Source organism: Delphinus delphis, chromosome 16 (genome assembly GCF_949987515.2).
Source record: "Delphinus delphis chromosome 16, mDelDel1.2, whole genome shotgun sequence".
Taxonomy (NCBI): Eukaryota; Metazoa; Chordata; class Mammalia; order Artiodactyla; family Delphinidae; genus Delphinus; species Delphinus delphis.
The window spans coordinates 28526886-28540488 of record NC_082698.1 but is presented as its reverse complement, the minus strand read 5'-3'; the positions used below and the strand labels follow the sequence as shown (position 1 = coordinate 28540488).

Below are 13603 nucleotides of genomic sequence, written 5' to 3'. Positions count from 1 at the left end.
TGCCTGGCTTCCTCCTGGCCCGAATTAATCTTCCTTTACTTTGCATCCATCCCCTCCTGTTCTGGAAAAGAGGCGTGTGATTCTCATAGAGGAAACACAGCTGGTTCTGTGGATTGGTTCCTGCGCAGTTTGCGTGTCTTGAGATACTTAAAGCCAGCCAGGACCAGCCCCCTCCCTGCTCCCTACCCTTTTCCAGATCCTGCAATCTCTGGGTATAAATAGCTCTCATCTCTTCACTGAAGGATTTCCCTACAGCTCAGTTGCTGGGGTTCCAGTGCCTTGGCTATCAGAGGGTGAAAACCCTCAACTAACAGCTACCTCTTCCGTGAGCTCTCCCTCTAGGGGAAAAGACACCCTCCCAGGCCCAAACCACTGCTTCACTGATTGTCCTGTGAGCCAGGAGGTATTGTAAAATCCAGACAAGCCTTCTAATGACCCGTGAGACATTGAGTGGGTGAAGTAAATCGTCCCTCTGGGTTCTGGTTTCTGAGCTCTAATGCAGAGAAAAGGGATAATCCCTCCCCACCCAGTGACTGGTGTCACATTGGGCTCAAGAAGTGGGTAGGCACTACTTGTGGGGCAGGTGGAATAAGTGCTAGAAGGCCAGCATTTTTTTTTTCTTTCTGCAGAGCCTAATCTTGAGGGGTTAAGAGGATGGACTCTGGAATCAGGCTGCCTCTATTCCAATCTCAGCACCACCACAAACAGCAGTAAAGACCTTGAGTAAGGAGCACTCTGAACCTCAGTTTTCTTCTCTATAAAGTGGGTATGCTTAAAAGCACCTCTCTTGTAGGTTTTTTTTCTTACGGTAGAACACACAAATGTTAACAAGTCAATTAATGCTTATGTGTGTAAATGCTCATGAACCAATCACCTTGGCGTTGAAAATTAAGCGAGATGATCCATGTAAAAGCAGCTTAGTGCAGTGTCTGGTGCGCATCAGGCATTGCATCCATGTTATAGGGCAGGCCGGTGCTAGGCGCTGTGTATAACTCAGAAGCCCAGGACTAACCTTGGGGCACTTCCAGGCGTGCGGGGAGAGCGGGGCGGGCCCGAGGATTCGGAACCCCAACACTGTAGGCTCACGACACCACAGAGGCGGGTCGGAGCCATGGCTGGTAAGCCAAGGGCAGGGGGCACCCGGCGGGGCCTGCAAGGCTGGCAAACTTATCAGAGGTTTGGACCTTGGCAGGGTCTGGGGAATTCGACCGAAGGGGGAGGTGAAAAGAGGTTCCACGAGGAGCCGCGATTCCCCTCTAACCCATGCTGCAGGGAGGAAAGGGTCGGGAAGGAAACCTAGCTCCTCTGGGCAAGGCTCCTTGGCGTCCAGCGTCCGGCGGTTCCCGGGCGTCGCCGGGGTGGGGCCGAGTGGGCGGGCTCTTGGCTGGAGAGCTTCGCGTGCAGGAGGTGGGTTGGTTCAAGGCCTCCTCCTCCGCTTTATGGGTCAGGGCTCAGGGGGGAAGTCCCGGGCGCCTTCTCCCAACTCGAGGGCCCCGAGCCAGGGAAGAACGGCGGATTCTCGGTGACTAGAGTTCAGTGCTCTGCCGCCGCCTGCTCCACGTGAACGGAGGACGCCTCGGAACCGCGGGGGGCGGCGCAGGTGCTTCGGCGCCGGGCGCCGCGTGCCGCGTCTCACACAGGCCTGGGGCGGTCAGAGCCCGCTGGGCAGGGAGCCACCGGCGAGCCCCGGGAGAGCCTGGCCAGCTCTCAAGGTGAGAGTCCAAACTGGAAGAGCCAGCCGTCCTGACAGTCGCAACCTGGACGCGGAGCCAGGCCAGCGCGCGGCGCGGAGGTAGGACGCTACGCGGAGGGTTTGGTGAATCCATAAGGCCTCCGTGCCGAGTCCAGGGAGGCCTGGGGCGGGAGAGGGCGCTGATCTCAAAAGGACGCTTGCTGTTTTGGAAAGGCGGTCCCGCAAAAAGCCTAGACTTCAGGTAACGTCAATAGCAGCAAAGTTTTCTAAAGGGGAGTTTAGAAAATGTATTGAAGTATGAAATACATACAGGAAAGGCGTAGGTGTACATACAGTTTGCCGAATCTTCATAAACCAAACGCTCCCTGCGAACAACACCCAGATGAAAAACCAAAACAGTATCCGTCCCCCACCCCAAGTCCCCTCATGCTCCCTTGTGTCTCCACCGCCACCGCCAAGAGTAACCACTATCCTGGGCGGGATAGGTTGGTTTTAGCCTGGTTTGGAACATTATGTAAGTGGAATCACGTAGCGCGTGGGCTATGTGCCTGGCTTTTGTCATTTGTGAGATGTATCTATATTCTGCCTGTCGTTGCAGAGTGTCCATTTGCATTATTTTACAGTATCCTCTTGTGTGAATGTGCCACAATTGATTCATCCATGCTGCTGTTAATGGGCGTTTGGGTCGTTTCTAGATTCGGGCTGTTGTGACTAAGGTTGTTGCAAACATTCTAGAACAGTATCCAGTAGAACGTTCTGCAGTAGTGGAAGTGTTCTGCATCTGTGGTGTCCAGTGTGGTAGCCACCAGTCACATGCGGCTGCTGAACACCTGAACCATGGCTGGCGTGACTGAGGAACTGGACTTCCAGTTGTCTACAATTATAATTAACTTAAACGTAAGGAGTCATATGTGTTGGACAGCACAGTCCTAGTATGTCTTTTGGAGACTGTAATGCACATTTGTATTCTGTGCATACCTAGGAGTGCAATTGCCATGTCTTAGGGGATGAAAGTCAGCCTTAGTAGATTCTGCCAAGCAGGTTTCTAAAGTTGGTTGTACCAGTTTACACTTCTGTCAGGAGCAGCACCACATGCTCCCCAATACTTAGTATTTTAATTCCATTTTAGCCAGTCTGGTGAATATGTAGTGAAAAGAGGCTTTTGTTCCCTTTTAAGACTATGAAAATTGACATTTCACCATAGTAAAGATGATGATAATGATGATGGTTGGAGGCTTTCTTGGGGACTGAGAGATGTTATAGGGGTTGGAAGCTTACCCTTTATGCCACCCCACTTCTGCAGTTGGGCCTCCCACCCAATCAACCTTCTGCCCTAGGAACTGGACCAGGATTAGCAGGCCGCTAGGGAAGAGGCTGTATGTTTGGAAGTGATCCATCTCCCACATCTGTTGTTACTTTTTGTCTTCTTAAAATCAGCGCCCCTCTTCCTTTACTGTTATAATTGGAATATCCCACCAGAGGTCATGGTGAGACTGCCTGGCAGGCTGCAGCCATAGCAGAGAAGCCAGGTTTTGTGCTGGCTGCAGTTTTAGTTTGCAGCTTGGCTCGGCCTTGTATAAAAAGGAATAGCAATCCTGAGTGTGCTACCTCACTGGCTTGCTGGGAAGCAAAGTCAGCCCTGGGGAAGCAGCAGGGTGACTCCTTACTGTGTCAGGCTGTGTGTGTGTGTGTGTGTGTGTGTGTGTTGCTTTGTAGAGGTGCTCTCTAATCCACAGAATAATCTTGTGAGTTTTCACATGTGAAAACTGAGGCTCAGAGATGTTAAGTCATTCCCCTCAAGGCCACACAGTTAGTAAACAGTGGCAGCAACCCCAGGAGGACTTTCCACCCAATGCCACTGGGAACATTTCTGACGTTTTCTACCTCCCTTCCCTGGGTAAACAGAGCCCTGGCTGGTGCAGATCTTGAAATTCTGGATCAGATTAGATGTCCTCTGCTAAGTGTCCCTTTGGATGGACTCAAACCAATCATTGAAGACGTGTTTTTTTTGTTGTAATACTAGTGAAACTCACTTTGTGTGACATACGAGTTCTTGGAAAGTTGTGTGCAAAAGAGCTTTTTGCTTGTGGCGAGGGAGAAAAACTGAGTACATTTTAAGTTCATCTCTGGAATTTGTTGCTTAAAGATATCCCAAAGTGAATTATTTTGTAAAGTGAAGGATTCTTTTGAAATATGAATAATAACCTAGCATTGTTGGGTTTTCAAATAAAAAACAAGCGTAAAGAGCAGCTCAAAATTGTATACAGGATTCGTCAATATTTCACACATATTTCTTCTTTCATTGAGAAGGGTTCTAATGAAAGTTTCACCTGGACCATCTTGACAGTGAGCTCTCTGAGAGGTCCACAGATTACTTCTCTATCCAGATGTTAAGTTACTAGAAACCCAGTGCCCCCAGTGGCTACTGGTTGATTCAGGCTTAACTTGGGTGTGTTTCACAGTCCCTGATCACTTGGTGAGCCTCTCACGGATGGGGCTGAAGAGTCAAATGGGTTATTAGATTAAAAGACCTTTAAAGTCCCATCCAGTCTTGAGATTCTGTAAACTAAATGTTACATGCCTATAGATTCATAGATTTCAGCTGTGCTTGTGGGAAGGGCCTTAGAAATCACCGAAGTCCAGCTCTTTTCTGTCACTGAATCCTGCCTGGAGTATCCTGGGCAAGGAACTGTCCCACAGCTCCTGGACACCACCCATGGGAGAGCCACTCACCTCTCCACTCCCTAAGTGTGAGAAAGTTCTGCCTTGTGTTCATGTGGAATCTGCCTCCTGCACCTTCCATCTGCTGCTCCTCTTGTCCCCACAGATGTCTACTCCTTCTGTATGTCAGTTCTTCAAATATTTGAAGCCAGCCATCGAAGCCCATGTAGACCTTCTCTCCGCAGGTGAAATAGCCCCAGTTTCTTTGACTGTCCTGAACCTCCTGGTCATTATGCAGTGGGTGTTCTCTAGCTCACCCATTTCTTCTGTGCCTGGGCTCTTCTGGTGTATTCCCCATGGGAGGCCCCCCTTCCTATGCCTTTAAACATTTCCATCTTCCCATCCTCTTCTGAGAAGGCTGAGGCCCACTGGCAGGCTCTCCCTCATGGGTCCCGCTGTGCTCAGTTTATGTTTTTATTCCTTAGTCTTCAGAGGAATAAGTATCCATTCTGTCTACAAGTAACACTTCCCCTTAAAGTCTAGATACACTTTCTTCCCTACTTCTAGAAACAACGCTTCTTATTTTGAGTTCTGAGGTCCCCCCACTCTACAATTTAATATTCTCTACCTTCCTTCCTTTCACCCTCAAACGTGTAGCAATCTCTCCATATTGTCTTCTCTTAACACTGGTGTCCCTTCCTCAAATATCTTTCCTTTCCCCTTCGGGGTCAGATTTCTGAATTTTTGTCTTGACAGCTACTTCCCTTTCCCTCGGCCTGAATGCCGCTTACCTCCCAAGTGCTGGATACTGATGCCCAGTTGGAAGTTACCTTTGTGGTCAGTTGGTTCAACACTTTCCCTGATGCCCCGATTCCCTCCTGAGATGTTAAAGTCCTGCCCCTCCCCCTAATTATCTGAGACTCATTCTTTGAGATCAAACGGCTTCTCCTCCAGCTTGTGCTTTGTTACCTCTCTTCAGTGTTTGGCAGAATGACTTTTTTCTGGAAAGTCTGGAAAGCTTTTGACACTCTCTACTATCCTGATCATTTTCTCTCTCAAAGAGTAGTTACTCCTCTTCCTTCTCCAGCCCCACTTATTGGAACCCTCCAAGTCTCAGTGACTTTTCTACACTCTTGCTGTCCTAAAGCTTGTCATTGCATACACACAGCATCAACTATCACTTTTATATTAAGGGTCCCTGAATCTACAGCTTTTGCTTGGTCTTCCTCTAAAGTCATATTTTCAAATGCCCAGGGGATAATTCTTCATGTACCTGTACCATTGTCACCTCAAGTTCATCACCACTCCCCCAATCTACACACACCTCAACTTCTGCCCAGGGCATCACCTCTCCTTGTTCTCTTCCCTTTGGTTGGAACCAATCAGTCAACACATGCTTTCCCTGAGAGTCTCTCTTCTCTTAGAGCAGAAGAAATGGGAGAACAAACAATGTCTGAACGCCTAAACATTTCAGGCCCTGGGCTCTGCATATCCTGACCTGTTTAGTACTTGAACCATCCTGAAAAGTAAGTGCCATTATCTACATTTTTAAAAATTTATTTATTTAATTTATTTTTAGTTTTGGCTGTGTTGGGTCTTCGTTACTGTGCGCGGGCTTTCTCTGATTGCGGTGAGCAGGGGCTACTCTTTGTTGTGGTGTGTGGACTTCTCATTGCAGTGGCTTTTCTTATTGCAGAGCACGGGCTCTAGGCGCGCGGGCTTCAGCAGTTGTGGGTGGCACGCGGGCTCAGTAGTTGTGGCTTGCAGGCTCTAGAGCACAGGCTCAGTAGTTGTGGCGCAGGGGCTTAGTTGCTCCACGGCATGTGGGATCTTCCCAGACGAGGGCTCGAACCCATGTCCCCTGCATTGGCAGGCAGATTCTTAACCACTGTGCCACTGGGGAAGCCCCTACCTACATTTTTAAGGGTTAAGAAATGAGATTTTGGGACTTCTCTGGCAGTCCAGTGGTTAAGACTCTGCTCTTCCATTGCAGGGGGCACAGGTTTGATCTCTGGTCGGGGAACTAAGATCCCTCATGCCTCACAGCACGGCCAAAAAAAAAAAAAAAAAAAGTAAAAGAAAAAGAAAAGATTTTGAGGATATAGACACCTTGCTCAAGGACCCTCAGCTCTTAAGTGAAAGAATCTGGAGCTCAAATCAAGGTCTGGCTGATTCTAAAACCTAAGGACTTTACTATAATGGCCTTCTTGTTTCTTTTTTTTTTTCAGTTTAATTTTATTTATTTATTTTTGGCTGCATTGGGTCTTCATTGCTGTGCGCGGGCTCTCTCTAGTTGTGGCGAGTGGGTGCATGGGCTCCTCTTTGCAGTGCACGGGTTTCTCTTTGCGGTGGCTTCTCTTGTTGTGGAACACTGGCTCTAGGCGCGTGGGCTTTAGTAGATGTGGCACGCGGGCTCAATTGCTCTGCGGTATGTGGGATCTTCCTGGACCAGGGATCAAACCTGTGCATTGGCAGGTGGATTCTTAACCACTGTGCCACCAGGGAAGTCCCTATAATGGCCTTCTAACTCGTCACCTGGCTTGGGCGTATCACTGATAAGCCCCATCCTCATACCAGCACCAGATTCATTTTCCCCAGATGCCTCTTAATCAAAGGTACCTACATTTTCTTAACCGTACTCTGGCTCCTTGCTGTATGTAGGATCAAAAGTACTCCCAAGACCACCAGTGAACCCTCATTACCATGCCTAATCAACCAAATTTCTCATTATTTTTTAGTGATCTGTACAATCTCCTTACTGTTCCTCTCCCCCAACCCCGCTGTCTACCATGCTCTTTCCTGGAGGAATATTTCAGCTCTTCCCAGTCAAGCCCCTCCTAACTTGTAAGTCTGATGCCTCCCAATTATGAAGTCTTTTCCAGCTACCGCAGCTCACAGCTGTCACATATCACATTCTCTTAATGTAGATGAAATGGCCTCACCTGCAAAATTTAGCTCTTGATCCAAGTAATGGTTTTATTTACTGTCTCGTTATTTCCATCTTCCATTTAAAAATAAGCTCCTTGGGGCTTCCCTGGTGGCACAGTGGTTGAGAATCTGCCTGCCAATGCAGGGGACACGGGCTTGAGCCCTGGTCTGGGAAGATGCCACATGCCACAGAACAACTAAGCCCATGCGCCACAACTACTGAGCCTGCGCGTCTGGAGCTTGTGCTCCACAACAAGAGAGGCCACGACAGTGAGAGGCCCGCGCACCGCGATGAAGAGTGGCCCCCGCTCGCCGCAACTAGAGAAAGCCCTCGCACAGAAACGAAGACCCAACACAGCCAAAAGTTAATTAATTAATTAATTAAAAAGTTTTAAAATAAGCTCCTTGAGTTAAGGATCATGTCTTATGCTTCTTTTGTATTATCTAGAGATAGATATAAAAGAAATAATTTAGGAGAAAATGCTTAGAAAAGTATAAAGTGCAGTATAAACAAAGTATATTATTCTTAAAATTACTAGTGTTATAAACATTGGCAAAATGTATTGGGACCAGGTTCAACAAACAGCAGAAACTGAGGAATTCAATAAATAAGTCAGACCCAGAGTTCCTCCCCCTCTCCTCCCATTTAATCCTTAACAATGCCTTCCTGCTCTCTCAGACTGAACATATGAAAGGAGAGGCACCTACATTGCCCACTAGATGATGGACTTTTTCAGGGCAAGGAATACTTGTCTCATCTGTCCAGTTTTTTTTTCAGCACCTGAGTACAGTATCCAGAATATGCTGGATGTTTGATATGTGTTTGACGAAAGAATGAACAACTGGAGATATGACTTGGACCAGATGTTGGTGTTGTCCTACATTTCTGCTTCTTTGGGATTCTTTTCCTGCTTCCCCACGTGGAATGAGAGAATGTCAGAGCTGGAAGGGATCAGCCCAGCCTCCCATTTTAAAGATGGAAAAACAATCCCAGAGAGGAGACCATCTGTCCCCAGGTCACCCCTCCTCTTCGTGGCCTTCTGACATCCTGTCCAATCCAGCGTTTCCCCCACTATAATTCAGTCTCCCTCTTTTCAGTGTTCTGTCGCTGAACCTATATCCAGCCCTTCCTCCTCTCTTGCAAGTGCCCTTTCCCACATCCCTTCACCCAGCTCTGTACTCTGCATGCCCCCAACTTGTGTTTAATATTGTACATAGTGCTCTCATGAATGTGTACAAAAAATTCCTCTGAGGTTGTGAGCATACACACTTTTAAAATATGCGACTGTTTGGGAGGAACACAACCTTCACCAGGAAGTTACAATTCAGAATCTCTTCAGGGCCTCTCTCCAGAAGAATTTCAGAATTTCTCTGAGTCCAGAAATATAGTAGGATTTTAATAGTAATAAACCACAGTCCAATTGCTTAAAGTGCCGATGATGTACTAGATATTCTAGAAGGCGCATGGCAACTCTGCAACTCCAAGGCTAGTAGCTCCATTTTACAGATGAGTAAACTGAGGTGCAGAGAGGTAAAACAACTTGCTCAAGGTCACACAGTATCAGAGCAGGAGATTGATCTGATCTATTTGCCTTCTCTAGAAAAGTCTTTGAGACACACTGACCGACTATCAGCTGCTTCACTTGGATGCCCACTTCCTCCTCAATGGCTGCTCTTGGTGAGGTCTCTCATGTAGGAACTGCTGCCACACCTTGGCTCTATCACTGTTCCCATCTGTTTAGCATCTCTGGAGAGCTCAGAGGCAGTGCCCTGCCTGCGCCCCCAGTGGTCACAGGGGGATGTACAAGTCCTTCTGGCGCTGTCTCAGTACCTCTGTCAGCACCCTCTGGTGTTGGCCAGGGAGGCAAAGTCATATAGACTCAGGCTTTCAGAGGTGCACTTATCTCCCAGGGTGGAGGGTAGGCTGTTCCTTGAGGAAGGACCTGGATTCTCCAAGTCCCCCCACTCCTGTTAGTCCTTTAAGGGAGACACCCCCCCACCCATGCCTGACAGTGACCAAAATCAGTTAAGAGGGGGACTTGACAACAGCCTCAAGTTCCTCTTTAGCAAGTGAGCAAGAGCATCTGACTCAGAGTCCACATAACTTGTTCTTGGCTTCCACAGTCCTTTTTCCATTGACATACCTATGCTCACTATTGTGCCAAGCTCCCAAATTTGCTTATCTTACATGCCCTTGATAGGTCTCAGTCTCTCTAACCAACAGTGTCCTCATCTGAAAACAGGGAACACCTGCCTCACCTACCTATGGGGATGGGATGAGATCAAGCCAGAGAGCAAATGTAACGTGGTTGTGAGGTTTGAGATTGTCCACCTTCCTCTTCCACTGCCATCTTGGGGGCGCTGGAGCCTATGTGCAGAGCAAGCCTCCAGAGCTGTCCACAGTCTTGCAGCCTCCTTCAGATAAATAAGCAGTCTTGCTCTGACTGAGCTCTGGGTCACGTAGGCCCACTGGCGCCTTTGGGTAAACTCGGAAGGCACTGCTTTCTCCAAGCGGACGTGGCTTTGCCAGCTGCTTGGCTTCGTGGATGGATACGGGTGTCTCTTGGACAAGGCACGTGTTGCGTGAACAGCCCCCACAGCCAAACACGGAGGCTTTGGTGCCATATGCGTCTCTTAATCCCTCTCCTTACTCCCTGAATAACATGACACTGAATGAATACGCGGGCCACATTTACAGGACACCAAAACAATCACTGTTTGGGGAAAATTCAGCAATAAATAGGTGACTCTGCCTGTCACCTGGGGGAGGAAAAGCCCAGCTCTCTGTCTGGGTTTGCCTGATTTCCGAGGCCCTGGGATAAACATAGCTCTTGTCACTGGCCCTACAGCCTAAAGAATTCCTCCCTTAAAGGACCCAAGTTCCTACAGTGGATTTAATCCTTAAGTCACTAAAAGTGCAGATGAAGACTTGGGTTGTGGACAGTGATGAATTACAGACTTACACTTTAGGGCAAGTGAGAACAAATAACCCTGTGATGAAAGACAACACCCCTGGGGAGGAGCAGGGCCCATGAAGGGCATTTAGATTCCGTTTTCATCTTTTTCCCTGGATGCTCTTCGCTCTCTCCATCCACTTCTCTTTCCGCTCCTCTCTTGTCCCCTCTCTGTCTTTCCTCCCTCTATCCTCTTCTGCTTCTCTCCCTCTCTGCCTCTTCCTTTTTATTTATTTATTTATTTATTTATTTATTTGTGGTACACGGGCCTCTCACTGTTGTGGCCTCTCCCGTTGCGGAACGCAGGCTCCGGACGCGCAGGCTCAGCGGTCATGGCTCACGGGCCCAGCCGCTCCACGGCATGTAGGATCTTCCTGGACCGGGGCACGAACCCGTGTTCCTTGCATCGGCAGGCGGACTCTCAACCACTGCGCCACCAGGGAAGCCCCTGCCTCTTCCTTTTTAAACCTCTACTTAGCATTCTATCTTCCTCTCTGTCTCCTCCCTTCCTTCTTTCTCCCTCACTTTTCCTTTTCTCTACTGACTTATGGAATTAAAGAATATTTGGTAGCTTAATGTATTCTATTATTCGTATTGAAAAATAAGGCAAGTCTCTCATGAAAATAGCAATTATATTAAATTGCTTTTTTATTTGTATATAAACCATAGTACTTTTTCCTGTACCTCAGTGATCTTTGATAGAGAAAAGCCCCCATCCCCCAATACACACACAATTCATGCAGTGCAAGGCGGGGAGGGAAGCCAGCAAGGAGGCACTCGTGTGATTAGCGTTAAGGGGAAAGCCTCAGGACACCAGCAGCAGGGAAGGGTTAGGATTGCAGAATGTTGAAGGTGGACCCTCTACTCCAAGCTCCTTGCTTTGTTTCCAGGCTCCTCATCTGTCCACCCAACATTCCTGGAGTTTTCTGGAGAAGGCAAAGAGATCATATCAATGCCCCCAGACAGGAAACGGAAGTCCAGAGAAATTACATGATTTCTGCAAAGTCACGCAGCCGGCTCATGGGAAAACCTTGAGGAGAACCTATTTGTCAAGCACAACAAATATATAACACCAGGTATATCACGTGAGGACATCATAGGAGCTACAAGAATTGGAACAGCTTGATAAGACCCAGTTACCACTTAAGTGGAATCATGACCTCCAGGGAGAAGCTAGATCATTTAACCAACACTCATCTACCAGGTGGACAAAATGGGATTCGGCCCTAGAGTCTATGGATTACATGTCAAATTCACATTCACACACAATGGGTCACTCTAATGGAGAGGTCAGGGATACGGGCCATGCACACAGAAGATGATCTGGTTTCCTTTCAGCACTCAGTACACACCCAGCGCCTCCCTCGCTGACATGTTAGACAACAGCTCCAAGCAGCTGCTCCTGTTACTGTCTGCCCCTCTGTGTCCTCTGAGTACCTTCTGCAACCTGCCATGTGACTCCTCTTCCCAGGGAGGCTGTGATCTGCAATTAGCAGGCAGTCTTGATGACTGGCTTTGAGTTTATTAAGTCCTGAATTCCCAAGTACACTTTGTTCTTTTTCTTCCTCCCTCCCTTCCTTCCTCCCTTCCCTCCTTCCTTCTTTCCTTCCTTCCTTCTTTTCTTTCCCTTCCCTCCTTCCTTCTTTCCTTCTTTTCTTTCCCTTCCCTCCTTCCTTCTTTCCTTCCTTCTTTTCTTTCCCTTCCCTCCGTCCTTCTTTCCTTCCTTCCTTCCTTCTTTCTTTTTTTCATGGCACCAGTCACTTTATGTTCAGCCAAAAGAAGATATTTATGGAGTACTTTCCTAGCCAAGCACTGTGCTGGGCCCTAGGAATACAGATACAATAAGCCAGGCTCCCTTCCCTTCCATTGGTTACAGTGTCATGGGAGGTGGGGTGGCACATTCATGAAAAACATCTTCCTCCCTCTGAGATGGGAAGGGATAGCCTGTGGGTTGCACAGGGTGCTATTGGCCCAGTGGGGGTGGGGTGGGTGGCTGATCAGGACAGACTTTTCTGGGAGAGGGGTGACATCTGAGCCAAGTTTTGAGGCATGAATAGAAGTTGGCCAGGCCGAGTGAAGAAAACTAGTTCTGTCAAAAGAAAGGTGGAAAGTTGGTGGGAGAGGGGGTTGAGAGAGAGCTCGGGGCAGGTTGTGCTCACTTGTGTCGCTACAGTTTTTCCACACTGAAACCATCTCTCTGGGGGAGAAACAGGTAGAAAGGCATAAGTTTTATTTTGACTGTAGGAACAATTTCCTTTGGCTTTAAAACTTATGTTGGAATAATGGGTGAAACTGTGCAGAGGGGAGGGGTATATAGGAACTCTCTTCTATCTGCTCAATTTCTCTGTAAACCTAAAATCGTTCAAAAAATAAATTAATTAAAAATTTTATGTTGGATTATTTAATTTAATTAATTTTTGGAGGGGGGGGTCAGCTAATGTTATCTGTGTCATCGTTGAGAACATGGAACTCCTTGGAGGTCATGATAAGGAGTCTGGCTTCTCCGCCCATTCCTCTTTCCCCCTAGTGCCTCCCCGTCTCGGTAAAGGGCACCGCCATCACCTGTTCCGGCCAGCCTGATTTGATCATCCTTGATCCCTCCATCTCTAGTTCTATAGATTGCACTCTAAGCTGTCTCTAGAATTCATCCAGTCTGTTCCATCTCCTTTTCTTTCCCTCTGGAGCAGTCCACCATCATCTTCTCCCAGGCTGTCCTCTTCAGTGACCTCTTAAGTGGACAGCCCACTTATATTAGTCTGCTTAAGCGGTCACAACAAAGTGTCACAGAAATTAATTTTCTTACATTTCTGGAGACTGGAAGTCCAAAATCGTGGTGTCAGCAGGTTGCTTTCTACTGAAGCCTCTCTCCTTGGCCTGTGGGTAGCTGGTCTTCTCCCTGTGTCTTCACGTGGCCTTCCCAATGTGTGTGTGTATTTGTGTCCTAATCTCTTCTTTAAGGACACCAGTCATATTGGATTAGGGCCTGTCCTAATGACCTCGCATGAACTTAGTTACCTCTTTAAAGACTTTATCTCGAAATACATTCAAAACCTGAGGTACTGGGACTAGGACTTCCACATGTGAATTCAGATCACCAAGGTGATCTTCTGAAAATGGAAGTCAGACCAAGTTACTTCCCTGCTTCAAAGCCTTCAGTGGCTTCCCAGTGTATTTAGAATGAAATCCAAACTCTTCCCCGTGGCTTACAAAGAATGGTCTGACCCCTACAAACCGCCTCCCCCAAACTCTCCCTGCCTCTTCCCCGGCTCATCACCATGCAGCTACACGGCCTTCCATGGCTCACGGGCCCAGCCGCTCCGCGGCATGTGGGATCTTCCCGGACCGGGGCACGAACCTGTGTCCCCTG

General features: G+C 48.0%; 1 protein-coding gene across 7 annotated transcripts in view; it reads left to right on the top strand.

Annotated features, from left to right (window-relative positions):
- Positions 1–1555: 1555 nt before the first annotated feature.
- Positions 1556–13603, top strand: part of ENTPD7 (ectonucleoside triphosphate diphosphohydrolase 7) — a 139552-nt gene continuing 127504 nt past the window's right edge. For all 7 annotated transcript variants that reach the window (XM_060034300.1, XM_060034301.1, XM_060034296.1 and 4 more), the window contains exon 1: positions 1556–1792. The gene's annotated coding sequence lies outside the window, so the exon portion shown is untranslated. The remainder of the gene's footprint in view (positions 1793–13603) is intronic.